At 42.8% G+C, this 17,577-nt stretch overlaps 1 protein-coding gene across 1 annotated transcript in view; it reads left to right on the forward strand.

Moving 5' to 3' along the window:
* SLC25A48 (solute carrier family 25 member 48) overlaps nt 1-17,577 on the forward strand; it is a 245,147-nt gene that overhangs the window by 33,963 nt on the left and 193,607 nt on the right. The window lies entirely within an intron of this gene.

Raw genomic sequence — 17,577 nt, forward strand, 5'->3', positions numbered from 1 at the left:
ATGATTTTGCTTCACCTGTTGAGATGATCACATTTTTTTCCTCCCTTTTATTCTGTTGATGTGATTTACCACGTTTGATTTGTGTATATTGAACCATCCTTGAATCTCTGGGATAAATCTTGCTTGATCATGGTTGATATGGTTTAGATTTGTGCCCCTGCCATATCTCGTGTCAAATTGTAATCCCCAGTGTTGGAGTAGGGCTCTGGAGTGAGGTGATTGGAACATGGGGGCAGATTTCACTCTTTCTGTTCTCGTGATAGTGAGTTCTCATGAGATCTGGTTGTTTAAAAGTGTGTAGCACCTCCCCCTTCTCTTTCTTCCTCCTGCTCCGGTCATTTAAGATGTGCCTGCTTTCTCTTCACCCTCTGCCATCATTGTAAGTTTCCTGAGACCTTCCAAGCCATGCTTCCTGTGCAGCCTGAAGAACTGTGAGTCAATTAAACATCTTTTCTTTATAAATTACCCAGTCTTGGGTTTTTCTTTATGGCAGTGTGAGAACAAACTAATGTAGAAAATTGGTACTGAGAAGTAGGGCATTGCTATAAAGATGCTTGAAAATGTGGAAGCAACTTTGGAACTGGGTAATGGGCAGAGGTTGGAACAGTTTGCAGGGCTCAGAAGAAAGCAGGAAGATGAGGGAAAGTTTGGAACTTCCCAGAGACTTGTTGAATAGTTGTGAACAAAATGCTGATAGTGATATGGACAGTGAACACCAGGCTGATTAGGTCTCAGGTGGAGGTGAGGAACTTAAAGGTCACTTTTGTTATGTGTTAGCAAAGAACTTGGCAGCATTGTGCCCCTGCTCTAGGAATCTGTGGAACTTCAACTTGAGAATGATGATTTAGGGTATCTGATGGAAGAAATTTCTAAGCAGCAAAGCATTCAAGATATGGCCTGGCTGATTCTAATAGCATATTCTCACATACATGAGCAAATAAATGACCTGAAACTAGAACTTATATTTGAAAGGGAAGCAGAGGGTAAAATTTTTGGAAAATTTGCAGCCTGGCCACATGGTAGAGAAGTAAAACCCATTGCTGAGGAGGAATTCAAACCAGCTGCAGAAATTTACATAACTGAAAGGAAGGCAAGTATTAGCAACCAAGACAATGGGAAAAAGTCACTGAAGGCATTTCAGATACCTTTGAGGCAGACCCTCCCATCACAGGCCAAGAGGCTTAGGAGGGAGGAATGGTTTTACGGGCCAGCCACGGGGCCCTGCTGCCATGTGCAGCCTTGGGGCACTGCTCCCTGCCCAGCTGCTCTAGCTTTAACCATGGCTCAAAGGGGCCCAGGTACTTGGGCTGCTGCTTCAGGAGGTGCAAGCCATAAGCCTTGGATGCTTCCACTTGATATTAAGCCTGTGGGTGCACAGAGTGCAAGAGTTGAGCCTTGGGAGCCTCTGCGGAGATTTCAGAAGACGTATGGAAAAGCCTAGATGTCTAGGCAGAAGTCTGTTGAAGAGGCAGAGCCCTCATGGAGAACCTCTACTAAGGCAATGCAGAGGGGAAATGTGGGGTTGGAGCTCTCACACGGAGTCTCCACTGGAGCACTACCTAGTGGGGCTGTGAAAGGAGTTCTCCCACCCTCCAGACCCAAGAATGGTAGCCACACTGACAGCTTGTACCGTGCATCTGGAAAAGCTGCAGACACTCAATGACAGCCCTTGAGAGCAGCCATGGTGGCTGAGCCCTGCAGAGCCACAGAAACAGAGCTGCCCAAGGCCTTGGGAACATACCCCATGCATCTATGTAGCCTGGATATAAGACGTGAAGTCAAAGGAGATTATTTTGGAGCTCTAAGATTCAATGATTTCCCTGGTGGGTTTCAAACTTGCATGAGGTCTCTAGCCCCTTTCTTTTTTTTTTTTTTTTTTTTGAGACGGAGTTTCGCTCATTACCCAGGCTGGAGTGCAATGACGCGATCTCAGCTCACTGCAACCTCCACCTCCTGGGTTCAGGCAATTCTCCTGCCTCAGCCTCCTGAGTAGCTGGGATTACAGGCACGCGCCACCATGCCCAGATAATTTTTTGTATTAGTAGAGACGGGGTTTCACCATAGCCCCTGTCTTTTTGCTGATTTTTCCCTTTTGGAATGGGAGTACTTACCCAATGCCTGTACTCCCATTGTATCTTAGAAGTAACTAACTTGTTTTTAATTTTATAGGCTCATAGGCAGAAGAGACTTGTCTTGTCTCAGAAGAGACTTTGGAGTGTGGACTTATGAGTTAATGTTGAAATGAGTCAAGACTTGGGGAACTGTTGAAAGGGATTCTTGCATTTTGCAATGTGGGGAGAACATGAGATTTGGGAGAGGTTAGGGTGGAATGATATGGTTTGGATTTGTGGGAAAACAAACTCGTACAATGGTATATTACTTTTTTATGTGCTGTTGGATTTGGTTTGCTAGTATTTTGTTAATAACTTTTATTTCTACATTCGTTAGGGATATGGCTGTAGTTTACTTTTTTGTTGTGTCCTTATCTGGTTTTGGTATCAGGGTAATGTTGGCCTCACAGAATGAGTTGGAAAGAATTTCCTCTTTTTAATTTTTTGGAATAGTTAGAGGATACTTGGTATTATTTCTTCTTTGAAAGTTTGGTAGAATTAATCAGCAAAGCCATCCAATCCTAAACTATTCTTTGCTGAGAGACTTTTTATTACTGATCAAATCTCATTATTTATTACTGGTCTGTTCAGGTGTTCTATTTCTTTCATATTCAATCTTGGTAGGCTGTATATGTCAAGGAATTTATCCATATCCTCTAGGTATTCTAGTTTGTCAATGTATAGTTGTTCATAATATTCTCTGATGATCTTTTGTATTTCTGTGATAACAGTTTTAATGTCTCCTTTTTTTTCCTGATTTTGTTTATTGGGGCATTCTCTTTTCTTCTAGATTACTGTAGCAAGTGGTATATCAATTTTGTTTATTTTTTTAAGAAAATGACTTTTTATTTCATTTATTCTTTGTGTTTTTTTTTTAATCTCTATTTTGTTTAGTTCTGCTCTTATCTTTATTATTTCTTTCCTTCTACTGATTTTGGGTTTGGTTTTTGTTTTTGATTCCTTGAGGTTTATTATTAGCTTTTTTGAAATCTTTCTGCTTTTTTTTTTTTTTTTTTTTTCCAACTTATTTTATTTTATATTTGTGTTTCTTTCCATGTACATTTAGAACCTTTGATAAAATGATATATTTACTTATTTTCTTTATCCTACAATATATAATTTCAAAATTACAATAACAATATTACAACAAACATTAATCATAATGAGTGAAATTTAAGATCATTTTGTAGATCTTTTGTCTTCAGAGTATAACTACTAGGGGTATATTGTTAGAGTAACTTAAAATATTTATCCAAAGTATTCAAACATAACTTGAAATAATCATTGTCTCTTAGTGGTTATGCAATTCATTTAATAGATTTGTTTGTTTGTGTTCAATTTTCTGTTTTGCTTTTGTTTCTTTTATTTATTTTTTGAATGTGTAAGACACATGATTCAGAAGTCAAACTATATAATAGGTTAATCTCAGAGATCTCATTCCTAGCCCCTGTCCATCCTATCCTGTTTTCATCCCTTCTGTGAGTAACTATTTTCATCAGTTTCTTCTTCTTCTTATGATGAGTCACTGTAGTCTCAGTCTCCTGGGCTCACACAATCCTCTCATATCAGCCTCCAGGGTGCCTGGACTACAGGCACATGCCACTGTGCCTGGCTAATTTATTATTATTATTATTATTTTTTATTTTTTATTTATTTATTTATTTATTTTTTAAAGAGAAAGAGAGAATAGGAAGGAGGAAAAAGGAAGAGAAAGAGAGAGAGAGAATGGGGAGGAGGGAGAAGGAAAAGAAAGAGGGAGAGAGAATGGGAGTATTGCTTTCTTGTCCAGGCTAGAATGCAATTTAGTAATGGGTATTGAAAACCTCTTTTATACTGATAATTATACTTAATGATGTAGTCAGGAAGGAATAAGGGAAGAAGATAACAAACAAACAGCCAACCAATATTTCATTTAAACCTATGAAATGCTATGCGATTACTGAGGAGTGATTTACTTCCAATTATATAGTCACCTTTGGAATAGGTGTGAGGTGGTAATGTATGTTTTGTGTATTTGAAGTGGAGAGTTCTATAAATGTTTATTAAGTTTACTTGTTCCGGGTCTGAGTTCAAGTTCTGAATATCCTTGTTAATTTTCTATCTCGTTGATCTATAGAATCGTTAGCTCTTCTTGTTGCATTGATCCTTTTGCTATTATGCAATGTCATTCCTCGCCTCTTTTGATCTTTGTTGCTTTAAAGTCTACTTTATCAGAGGCGAGAATTGCATCTCCTGCTTTTTGTTTATTTATTTTTACTCTCTGTTTGATTGGTAAATCTTCCTCCTTCTCTCTGAGTCTTTGTGTATTGTTGCATGTAAGATGGGCCCGGATGCAGCATACCGATGGGTTTTGGCTTTTTATCCAATTAAAATATATATAAGTTTAATACCGGCGTTTGATGCTAGCTGGCTGTTTTGCCCATTAGTTGATGTAAATTTTTTATTGTGTTAAAGTTCTTTGCTTTTTGATATATTTTTGGAAAGGCTGATATTGGTTGTTCCTTTATATGTATAGTGCTTCTTTCAGAAGCTCTTGTAAAGCAGGCCTGGTGGTGGTGAACTCTCTAAGTACTTGTTTGTTCGCAAAAGATTTAATTTTTCCTTCGCTCATAAAGCTTAGTTTGGCTGGATAGGAAATTCTGGGTTGAAAGTTCTTTTCTTTAAGGATGTTAAATATTGGTCCCCACTCTTTTCTGGCCTGTAGGGTTTCTGCTGAGAGATCTGCTGTAAGTCTGATAGGTTTCCCTTTATGGGTAACCTGACCTTTCTCTCTGGCTGCCCTTAGTATTTTCTCCTTCATTTCAACCCTAATAAATCTGGCAATTATGTGCCTTGGGGTTGGTCTTCTTGAAGAATATCTTTGTGGTGTTCTCTGTATTACCTGGAGTTGAATATTACCCTGCCTTGCCAGGTTGGGGAAATTTTCCTGAATGATATCCTGAAGAGTATTTTCCAACTTGGATTCATTCTCTTCATCACATTCAGGTACACCTATCAAACGTAAATTAGGTCTTTTCACATAGTCCCATATTTCCTGGAGACTTTGCTCATTCCTTTTCATCCTTTTTTCTGCATTCTTGTCTTCTCGTTTCATTTCACTGAGCTGGTCCTCGACTTCTGATATCCTTCCTTCTGCTTGATCAATTCGACTGTTTAAACTTGTGCATGCTTCGCGAAGTTCTCGTGTTGTGTTTTTCAGCTCCATCAATTCACTTATATTCTTCTCTAAATTGTCCATTCTCGTTAATATTTCGTCAAACCTTTTTTCAAGGTTCTTAGTTTCTTTGCATTGGGTTAGAACAAGTTCTTTTAATTCACAGAAGTTTCTTATCACCCACGTTTTGAAACCTGCTTCTGTTATTGGAACACACGTGTAATCTATTAAGCCTTGTTCCGTTACTGATGAGGAATTGCAATCCCCTGTAGAGGGAGAGGCATTCTGGTTTTGAGTATTCTCTACCTTTTTACGCTGGTTTCTTCCCTTCATTATATATTTGTCCGTCTGTCGTCTTTATAATTACCGACTTTCTAACTGGGTCTCTGACGTCCAACTTGTTGATTCCCTGCGCCGAAATCTGAGCAATCCACTGAGCCGGCCAAAACAGCAGTGTTAAGATTGATGGTGCTTTTCTGCCCGGAATCTCCGGACTCTGCACCAAGAACTGGCGTGCTAAGGCACCAGCAAATCCGCCACGCCGGCCACAAGAGTCGCCCTGGCGACCCGTGGAGCTCCTCCACTGGGAATCTCCTGGTCCGTGAGCAACTAATATTCGTCTGAAAGTGTGGCGTCCTCTCGTTCTTTGCGCTTTCACTGGGAGGTACGTGCCCGAGCTGCTAATCATCAGCCATCTTGGATCTCTCTCATCTTTCTGCTTTTTTGAGATACTTGTTTATTGCTGTAAACTTCCCTCTTAACTGGTTTTGATATATCCTGTAGGTTTTAGTGTGTTGTGTTTTGACTTCCATTTCAACAATTTTTTTGATTTTCTCTTTAAAGATAGTTGATATGATTTTGATTTTAAAAAAGTTTTTGAGACTTGTTTTGTGCACTAATGTATGATTTATTATTTAGAATGTTTTGTGTGCTGATAAGGAGAATGTGTATTCTGTAACTGTTGGGTGAAATGTTCTTTAAATTTCTCTTAGCTCCATTTGGTCTAATATGCAGTTTAAATTCAGTGCTTCTTTGCTAATTTTCTGTTTAGATGATGTATTTAATGTTTAGAGTGGGATTTGATGTCCCCAAGTATTATTGTATTGATGTCTATCTCTCCCTTTAGATCTAATAATATTTGCTTCAAATATCTGTGTGTCCCAGTGCTGGGTGGATATATATTTAGAATTGTGTTATCCTATCCTCTTACTGAATTAATCCTTTTATAATACAATGATCTTCTTTGTCCATTTTTACTGTTTTGACTTAAAGTCTGTTTTATCTGATATAAGCATAGCTATTCGTATTCACTTTTGGTTTCCAATTGCATGGAATATCTTATTCCATTCCCTTATTTTCAGTCTATCTGTGTCTTTATAGGTGAGATGAGTTTTTAGGAGGCAGAAAATAGTTGAAACATTTTTTTTAATCTTTCAGCCAATCTATATATTTTAAATGTAAAGGTAATCTGTTTACATTTAAGGTTATTTTTGACATGTGAGGGCTTATTCCTGTCATTTAAAAATTGATTTCTGGTTGTTTTGTTGTCTTTTGTTCCCTTCTTTTTCTCTTATTGTTTATCATTGTGGTTTGGTGGTATTCTATAGTGGTTACATTTGAGTTTTTTCTCTTCCTCGTTTGTATGTTTTCTCTACCAGTGGCTTTTGTGTTTTCATGATGGTAGTTATTGTTCTTTCTCCTCTGGATGCAGGACCCTTTCAAGCATTTCTTGTAGAGCTGATCCACTGGTGATGAATTTCCTCAGCATTTGCTTCTCTGGGACACACTTACTTTCTCCTTCATTTACAAAGGATGATCTTTCTGGGTATGGTATACTTGAGTGGTGGTTTCTTTTAGCACTCTGACTATATTATACCATTCTCTCTTGGCCAGTAAAGTTTCTTCTGAGAAGTCTTCTGTTAGTCTGATGGGGGTTCATTTGTAGATAACTAGATGCCTTTTTTTGCTGTTTTTAGAATTTCCTCTGTCTTTGATTTTCAAGTTTCACTAAAATATGCCATGGTAACAACCTTTTGAATTTTGTTTATTTTGGGGGAAATATGAACTCCCTGTGTTTGAATGACTAAATCTCTGGCTAGACTTGAGGTATTTTCATCTTTTGTTTTATTTCACAGATTTTCTAACTCTTTTGTTTCCTTTTCAAAACGGCTGTCTTCACATTCTGAGATTCTTTCTTCTGTTTGACCTAATCTATTGTCAAAGCTTTCAAATGCATTTTGTATTTCATTTAGTGAATTATTCAGTTTCAGAATTTCCATTTGGTTCTGCTTTTATGATATCTAGCTTTTTGGTAAATTTTTCATTTACATCTTAAATTATTTTTCTGAATTCTCTTGTCTCTCACTGAACTTCTTTAGTATCATTATTCTGAATTCTTTATCTAGGATTTCATAAATTTCTTTCTGATTGGGATCTGTTGATGGAAAGTTATTGTGTTCCTTTGGCAGTATTGTGTTTCCTTTCTTTTTCGTGTTTCTTGTGTCCTTATGTTGATATCTGCACATATAGTGTCACGGTGTCACAGTCACTTCTTCCAGTGTTTTCAATTTGCTCTCATAGGGGAGAACTGTTTCCTGAAGATGTATCTATGCTGTTGGTTGGGTAGGGTACTTTGGCTGTGATTCTGGGTGTGTTCAGTAGTGTAGTCTCTGTATGATTTCTTAGCTGTAAACAGTGTCAATGGTGTCTATGATTTTCTCAGTGGCTTAGGGTATGGTTGTTAGTGGAGGTTATGGTGAAGATTTTTGAGGGGACTGGGATGCCAAGTGGGTGATACTTTGGGCACCTCAGGTGGTAGCATTTGGCTGAGCATGCCTGTCCTTGGGTCCCAAGTGATGTTCACTGGATTTGGTATTCGTCCAGGCGGACCCCTCCTTGGACCTCCTGGTGGCTTGCTTGGGTGCCAGAAATGGCAACAGAAATAGGTTGCACAGGTAGGTGGGTTCTTGTGCCCATGGGCAACAGGAATGGCATGAGCAATGGCAGTACCAGTGGACAAACAACCTTCTGGGACCCCAGCAGTCCATGTTTATGTTGGTATGGCTCTGACAGCTTGGACAGGTAGGTCCCCAGAGCCAAAGGTGATGCATGTGGGTGGCTTCCCACTATGGTGGTGGCAATAAGTTTAGTAGACCTGACTTCAGACCCCAGCAGGAGTCCTCAGATGTCACTGGTGGTGGGCTGGGCTGGGCAATCCCCAGGCCTCTGGATGGTATGCTTGGGTGTCATGGGGATGGAGCTGGGCTAAGTGGACCTCCCTCCAGGCCCCCCATTGGTGTATGCGGGTGCTGACTTTAGTAGTCAGGGGCAGGGTGATCCGCAAGCAGTAAGCATGCTTCAGTCAGGGAGCAGTGTCTGTGTTGTAGTCCTGCTACTGGGGAGGGCAGGGTTGCGTTTTCTGGAAGCACCCAAGATAGGAAGATTTCACAGGGGGTTGCAATCTTTGCTTATACTTCAGCCCTGCAGCAGCCTGCAGGTGGTAATTGCAGGCAGGGGAATTTGTCCTTAGGCATGCGAAAATGCATGGCCATCCCTCTGATTGGGGAGTGGGGCTGTTGCTCCTCCTGACTCTCATTTCAGCCAAGTGGCAGGACAGAACACAGTCTAGTGGGAGCTAGGTTCTCAAAATGGCACCGTGCTGCAGCTGCTTAGGATTCCAAGGTGTGTGAGACCCAGCGTGAGCTCCCTCTCTAGAGCAGTGCAGTCTCCAGGGGCTCTGTATGTCAGACTTGGGGCTGTAAGGGTTGAGGGGCTCTCCCATGGCTAGGATTGTAGGTGTGTGGTGGGAATCTGGACCGCTGGAGGTCTCTCTCTTGCCCTTTTCCCACATTAGGGAGCCACTCCAGACTCACAGCCAATCCCAGCTAAGCAGGCTGCCTCACTTCCTTCTCCTTTTAGATGATCTATTCTAAGTTCAATTATCTACATACTATTTTGGTTCCTCTTTGTGTAAGATGCATCTAGTCAGCCATCTTGAAGTCCCTTCTAGGACTGCGTATTTTGAATATATGTGACACAAGGGCTGCATGCTGCTAAGAGGAAGAGTGCTATCGTTAACTGGATCCAAGTGCCAGCTTTACTACTTACAGGATATGTAAGCTTGGTCAAATTGCTAAGTATCTCTGTGTCTCAACATTCCCATCTACAAGAGTTTTGTGAGTCAATATGTGTAAAGGGCCTAGAGCAGTGCCTGTTACATGGAAATGGCTCAATAGATATTAGCTGTCATTTTGATACTAATTTCTCTAAATTATATTTTCAGTTTATGGGACTATCAAGCAAAATTCTAAAAGGATTTTTGGGAGAAATGTTACAAAGATTATCTGGTAATTAACAAATTGGTAAGAATGGTCAAGAAAATTTTGAAAAATAGGAGTTGTAGGGGTATTTCTATGTCCAGCTATGTGTATTCCAAGGCCTTAATAATAATAATATAATAGTTCTGACACAAAAATTGAAAGACAAATCAACAGAATAGAATAAAGCTTAAGAACAGACCCGAGTGGGATATAGGAATGTAGTTTATTATTCAACATTTTACAGCAATTGGTAAGGAAGGGTCATTTGATAAATATCCTGAGGCAATTAATCCATTACTAAAAAAAATTAGGTTCTTTCACTCTATCAGTGTTTTTCAAAGGTGTTCACAGGCATCAGAATTCCTTGGAGTACTTCTTAAAATTTAGGTTCCCAAGCTCCACCCCAGTGTGCAGAGTAGGGTACTTAGTTCCCATTAAAGTGTGGGAACTGCTGTCACATGCTATATATTAAAATACATTCCAGATGAGTTAAGTAATAAATGTCAAATTTACCTTCTTAAAACCAGAAGATAATATAAAGGAATATCATAAACATGAATTATCTTTCATGTTTATGTAAGATCTTGTATAGTTCAATAAGAAGAATATGAAAGCATGATAGAAAAAAGGGCAAAGGATATGAATAACCAAACCATAAAAGAAGAAAGGATAAGGGCAATAAGCATATGGAAAAACGCCAGACTTCACTAACATTCAAAAAATGCACAATAAAACAATATATCATTTTTCGTATTTCAAGAGAAAAAGTACTTGAAGGATGAGAAGATCCAGCAATGCTGAGGACACAGTGAAATGGGCACTTTGATATTCAGGGAATGGGTGGGTACTTTGAACCAGCTTTCTGAAATGCTTTGTATCAAGAGCCTGAAAAATATGCATACCGAGGAGCCAGTCCATTCATCTTCTATGAATTTATCCCGAAGAAGATTCAGAGATTCACATGCATACTTATATACATGCAGATATTTGTTGTAGCATTATTTAAATAGAAAAAATTGGAAACAGCTGAAATGTCCAACAATATGGTAATAGTTAACTAAATCATGGCTCATCCATATGATGACTACTCTGTGGTCATTAGAAATCATGTTTTTGAAGAATCCTGTCATTAAATGACATGAGAAAATATTCATGATGTATTAAGTGAAAACACCAGAATGCAAAGCTATATGTAGCATGATTCTTTTTTTTTTGATTAAAAATAATCAGAGACATAGAGAAAAGATGGAAAGAAGAAAAAATATATATCATATGTTAATGGTCTTTATTTACATCTGGATGGTTAGATTTGAGCAATTTTTATGTTCTTTATATGTTTTTTATTTTCCAAATTTGTGTGATGTATATGTATTACATTTTTAATGATAAAATGTTAATTAAAAGGTAATAAAACAGACAAGACTTGCCAAGAGATTCTGTAATAAATGTTACCTTAAAACGGTAATAAAGAAAGACTGTGTTTCTGGATTCAGTAGAAAGATCAATGAAGCTGAATGGCTACATTAGAATCTGATCATGGGAGGAGCAGGGGCCATGAGGATGGATGGGCAGGATGAGGGCTGAATATGTGGGGGCTTGCAGGGCACCAGAGCTTCTCAGAGCAGCTGAAACCCCTTCTGAGTCATCCTTCACTGCAGACTCTCCGGACTGGGTGCAAATGAAACCTGCGTGTTAAGGCCCTGCTCCATTGTACTAGCTACCTATAAACATGCTGCTCCAGCAAAGGTGAATGGCCCTTGGACAGCCCTTCTTGGTTTGTTGCTTTGAAAGGAAGACTTTTAGTATAAAGTCTTTAGTATAAGACTTTTAGTAATAAGAGTTTGCTCTTAGGAAGCCCTGAGGTTGCTGATACAATTACCTGGCTAAGCTTTGTCTCCTCTTAACTTCCCATTTCAGTGCCACACCTAGCTGCAGGATCCTGGTTGCTTGCTGGCCAAGACAGCTGGTGAGAAATTCTTAAGACAGTGTTTCCCCACCGGCACGGTGCTCAAGGCTCTTGGCCATCCCAAATGGATGATAGCATCTTCCTGAGGATACCAGCATTTCCTGGGAAGGTTAGTCTCAGGCAGGTTTGGAAAAGCAGTGGAAGGCTCACAGGTGTTGGAGCCATATAAACTGGGTATAGACGACTCCTGCTGTTCAAACATGAAGGTGCCACCTGACCTCAGGCTTGTTCCTTCACTTCAGTAGTCTGAGCCCCAGGATCCCCTTCTATAAACGGGTTCCCCGGCTGGGCGCGGTGGCTCACGCATATAATCCCAGCACTTTGGGAGGCTGAGGCGGGTGGATCATGAGGTCAAGAGATCGAGGCCATCCTGGTCAACAAGGTGAAACCCCATCAGTACTAAAAATACAAAAAAATTAGCTGGGCATGGTGGCACGTGCCTGTAGTCCCAGCTACTCGGGAGGCTGAGGCAGGAGAATTGCTTGAACCCAAGAGGTGGAGGTTGCGGTCAGCCGAGATTGCGCCATTGCACTCCAGCCTGGGTAACAAGAGCGAAACTCCGTCTCAAAAAAAAACAAAAACAACAAAAACAGGTTCCCCATTAGTAATAGTACCTTAAGGGGCTATGTGAGACTTAAATAAGCAAATGTATGCAAATGTTTATCCCAGCCTTACACAGAGGAGGCACCCAGGAAATCACATTTATCATTATTGTGGCCTTTCTGTTCTCCCTAACCTTGCAGAAGAAGGTTAGCTGTTACTTAACGGCGTGTGGTGCCAGGTGCCATACAAAATGTGCCTGGTACCTGTGCAGCAAGACTTCCGGGAACACAGGTTGTCGCCATTATTATTGCTGTTGCTGTTGGTATGGCCTCTGTCCCCTCAGGCAACCCATGATGAATGGGAAGGCTCTCCAGCCTCACCTTCCCAGACCTTACAGTTCTTGGATCTCTGTGAGAAAGGGCTCCCTGTGCTGCTTCTCTTGTCGGCAGGAGTGGCTCTGGGGATGGAAAGCATGTGGGTGGGAGCCAGGGTGGGTGTGGCCATTCCCTGAAATGAGCACAAAGCCTGGCTTTGCCTTTCAGTCTTCTGCCTTCCAGTGTTTGCAGCTTCTGCTCACTGTCATCTCCTTAGCTGCGTGCTCGAGAGTTGCTGAGCAGGGTGGATGAAGCGTCCTGAGAACCTAGGAACCGCAGTGCAGTGATGGCGTGGGGCAGAGTGTTGATATTCCGCCTCAGCGCATCTAGAGGCGGCAGGGCAAACTGGGGTCACCCGCAAGTGGGACAGGCAGGACCCAGTGGAGAGGCAAAAAAGATTTTAGGTTCTATACAAACTTTTAGAAATGTCAATTGTTTTGTGTTTGTTTTAGTGGGTGTTAAGAAAAAGAAAATGCATTAAATGGTAACTCAGTTTAAGTAAAAGTCATTTTCATGTTAATATGGAAGATAAATATAAAATAAATAATAATGTAGATGGTAAATAGATGATGGCAGAAAAAATTGCAGCAATGGTGTGAAAATGACTGTTTGGCAAATGCTGTTCCAGGGAAACTGGGATTCTTTGCCCACCTCTTGTAAAGTGAATATGCCTTGATGATTTCTCTGCTTTTATGTGTCATCTTAAATGAGTAGTAGCAAGGTGGGGAACCCCTTAAATTAGTTCAAACCCAGAGGAGCTTTATCAAAAGTCGATGCTTGTTTGAAGCATGTTTGAGTCTGTAGATACATGGAAAAGACAGTGATTCTTTTTGGCTGGTGCAGCTGGCTTGGTGTTTTCTTGGCTGGATCAGATGGCGGAGAAGATTGCTTTCATGTCTGTGGCCAACAGGTCAGATTTGTGGAACACCGTCCATCCCAGTCAGGTGACAAAGCATTGCTAATACAATGAAGTGATGCGGTTTCCTTCTCTTTATATGAACTGAGTTGTGGGATATCACTGTGCCAGGCCCGGGACTGGTGACACATTCTGATTCCTGTCCTTGTGGGGCTCTCTGTCCACAGGAGAGATGAGCCATGTGCTCAGAGGTCTTCACTGTCTTTTATTCAAGACAAGGGCCATAGCAGCCATGGCAATCAGAAGAAGGAGGGGTTTCCCCGATTTGGGGAAGGGTGCGGCCCTGGTAGGTGAGGATGAGATGAGGAAAGGCCTCCTAGAAGTGACGGTTAATGTGGTCCCTGAAGGGAAGGGTTTTCTGGGTGGGGAAGAGCCCTGCAGGAGGAGGAAAGGCATGGGTGCAGGCACAGAGACCCCACAGCACAACAGTGCCCTGTTGTGTGCTGTGAAGGTGGAGGGGCCCTTAGAGCAGATGAGGGAGGGGCATGGAGTGGAGGGGTGGGGACAGCAGAGATGTGGCTGGCAAGATGGGCAGTCCCTCCTTGGGACTGGAGGAGGTCACAGTTCCTCACTAGACAAGTTCACTGGAGGTGAACTTGTTTCTAGATCTCTTGGTCAGGGTCCTTTTCATCCACACCTAGATGGCTGCACTCCCACAGACTCTGTGGGACATGACGTGGCCCTCCAGCTCTCTGAGATGTGGGTTGTGGATTGGCAGAGCCCAATGTGGATTGCCCGCCTCTGCAGTCTCACTTGGGTGTTAGCTCTGGGCTTAAGATTTAGTTCCTTGTTGGTATGCATCTGCCCCCAAGATCCCTCATGGCAGGCTTGTGGTATCTGGGAGTTCTGGGTGTTTTTAAGGCCTTCAGGGGTGCCCTCAGGTAGAACAGGGGGAAGAAGGTCATTGATAGGAGAAGCAAGAATGCAGGAGACAAACCTCCCTAGACTCTCTTCTCTAGTATTGGCTGTGACGACCACCAGGAAGGAGACCCTCAGAGTCCCACTGGGTCAGCCTTCACATCCTGGTGAGGGGCAGGAGTGGGCACATTCTGGGAATGCAGCCAGTTCAGTAACTCTCTCCCGTAGGTATCTCCAGTCCCCAAGAAAGAATTCCTTTAGATGAGCTGAGTGGCCACCACTGCCCCATCTCCTATGTTTTGGCACCCCTTGTGCTCTCCAAAAGTCAATGGCAGGCCCTAAAACCCAGGCTGAACCTGATGGAGCAAACCTCAGGACAATGGGGTGGGGTAGTGGTGGGGCTACGCCAACTCAGGATGGTGAGGCTGGGATGCCAGGGGCCTGAGTCTGCCTGGCCAGTCCTGCCTGCCCTCACCAGCCCTTTTCCATTCTCTGATGAACGTTTGGACAAGGTGGGTGGCAGTGAGCTTATTTAAAGTGTCAAATTCCTGAGGCAGATGCTCAAGTATAAACAATGCTTTTCCACACCCAGCTGTTTTTCTGCAAAGTGGAATTTCTTCCATGTCGTCCTATAAACATCCACGGGTGCGTGAGCTCTGCTTAAATGTCAGAGTCAATTGTTCCCAGCATTACTGGCTCCCAGGTTTTAAAGTGTGTTTCTGGTGAACAGTGGCTTTTTAATGTTAGAACATTGGGCCTTCAAGCCAAAGCCTTGGCTTATCCAAGGGAAAAAAGAATCCGTTTTAAGGAGAACTTTGGGGAAATATCCAGAGAATTCTAGCATGCATGTGTGTACATAAGTATGTGTGTGTGTGTGCACGCACACGCACGTGCGCATGCGTGTTTCTGCAAAGCAGGCTTCCTAATTCCTCTCTAATGTGGATGAAACCACTTTGGTACTTCTCTTCAGAATGAATTGGAGGGTAGTGCCCAGATCTATGCCTCCAAACAAGTTCTAAGAGTTCAGGTCAACTATATGACCCTGAGAAAGTTGACTTTATGGGCCCGTTGGAATGTGGGAGATGGGGTGTGAGAGCTGGGAGTTCCGAATTTCCTGGGCCTATTGCTAAGTTTGGGTGATTTTTGCCTGCACTGCCCTCAATCCGAGATTGGCCAGGCCAGACCTTCCGATGCTCCTCGATCAGGGACTGACCATCCAGAGTCCAGCTGGCCACCCCCCTGGGCCTGCTGGTTACCTTCTGGCAACAGACCTATAGAAGTAGTCTCACTTATGGCCTGGCCCAGCATAGGAGGTGGGAGAAGGCTAGGGAGAAAGGAGCCCATCCATGAAAAACGAACCCAGGATCATGCAGAGGGAGGGAAGTGCTTACTGTGGCAGAAATGAAAGCAGAGTGTTGGTCCTTGGACTGCTGGTCTCAGACCCATGTCAGCCCCTGCTCTGTCTGCTCCATGGGGTGGTTGACTGCTCATGCTACATTTCTCAGGCCCCCTTGCCTTTGGCTTCTGGCTATGTTGGGCCAATGGGAGGCACCAATGGGAGAATGGAGGGTGGGAGGAAGGAAGAAGCCAGGGCATTTCTCCCCGTGTCTGTTTGGGGCAGTGTCTAGGACAGTGGCTACATCCCCACTGTGGCTCTGTTATCTACAGACAGCCTCTCTCTGTCTCTGTGGGCCCAGGTCATGACTATGGTTGCCTCCTGGGCTCTAGTAATGCCACCTCTTTCCTTTGACCTACCACCTTAGAAGTGGTAGCATATTCCTGCTAGTGCTGAGCTCTGGCTGGCCCCCTGTTTCCCTGTGTGGTCTTTCTGCTCTTCCAATACTCTGGAACTTGTTCTTTGTCTTTAAACCCTTCTATGAAGGTACTTAATGGTTTTTTGACTGGGCCCTGACTGGTACAAGGACTCTGCTTCCCTCCTCCTCATTGCCCTTCCTTTCTTTCTCTCCCATCTCCATTTTGTTGAGGAGTCAACGTTTGCTGCAGTGAGCTGGTGGTGGTATAGGCCCCCAGTCCTATTATTACTACATTGTGCATGTACAGTATATTTTAGTGTTCATGTCAGGAGGCGAGGGCATCATTGAATGCCCTCCCATGGTCAATCCTGTCATGGTGGGACCTGAAAGTTATTCCTTTACCCACCTCCCTCCTTTAACATTTGTGGAGCAACTCCTCTCAGCAGAAAGACTCTATGCACTGTTGGGAGTGGGGACTGGGGCCTGAGATGAGAGAGATAGGCCCTGTCCACCATGAACCCTATGCCCACTGAGATTGCCAAGGCATGCACACAAGTGAGGATGATGTGAGGCACCTCCTGAGGAGGGTGGCTCAGGGAAGTGTGGAAAGGGAAGCCTCCTTTGACACAACAAATTAGGCTTCTCTTCTGGAGAAGGTAGCATTTGGCTGGGTTTTGAAGGATGGGTAGGATCTGGGGAGGTGATTGTAGGGATGTTACTCATGAAAGACATTCTGGGGTTAGAAGTGGAGTCTAAGACTCCCCATTTCTCTGAATAACTGCAAATTTCCCAATTTCCCATCAGTGTCTTAGTAAAGACTTCCAAAACCTTATCATGGAGGTACTGTAACTACAGAAGGAGGTCAATCCCTACCCCAAGGAGCCTGGGGAGAATCCTTCAGAGGTTTTAGGCAAACACAGACTATCTTGAAGGTCCCTATCTAAGGCTGGGTTATTTTCTGATGGACTCTACTTGGGATTTAAGGGACTTTCCATATATCTGTTCATGGAGAGGGGAAAAGGTAAGTTGTTGGAGGAGAGAAGAACAGAAGAGGGGTAAGATCAAGTTTGGGTCCCAGAGGCCTTCTGGAGAGATTGTCCCAGTGGATCTGGTTTAGTGTAAGGCAGCCTGAGAATATGGGACCGAAGGGAGGTGACATTGGGCAGATTTATATCAGTCAATGGATGGCAGTCTCTTTAGCAGTCCCTGTCTCTGCATGACCTGTCTCAGAGGATGGAAATGCCTTCACCGCACCCAGGAATATGACAGATCAGAGATGGTAGATATGGGACAAACAGAAGGGGAACCTCTCTCCTTTTGTTCCCACCTGTCCTCCCTCCCTCCTACTTTGGAGGGATGTCAGAGGCATCATTACCAAGATGGAGGGTAGGATTTGAAATATATCATGGATTTAATAATGGAGATTTGTGGGATTTCATCTTGCATGCCTCAGCCCCCTGAGACCACCCCATGTCCAGATGAGCATATGTGTGAAGACAAGGATATATGTCCACAGCACTGGGGCCAGGAAGCTGCAGCTGGTGCTAGGTTAATTTCCAGAATTAGGCTGTGGTCCCTTTTC

Source organism: Aotus nancymaae, unplaced genomic scaffold, assembly GCF_030222135.1.
Source record: "Aotus nancymaae isolate 86718 unplaced genomic scaffold, 86718_ANA_hifiasm-v0.15.2.pri h1tg000064l_1, whole genome shotgun sequence".
In the NCBI taxonomy this organism is placed as follows: Eukaryota; Metazoa; Chordata; class Mammalia; order Primates; family Aotidae; genus Aotus; species Aotus nancymaae.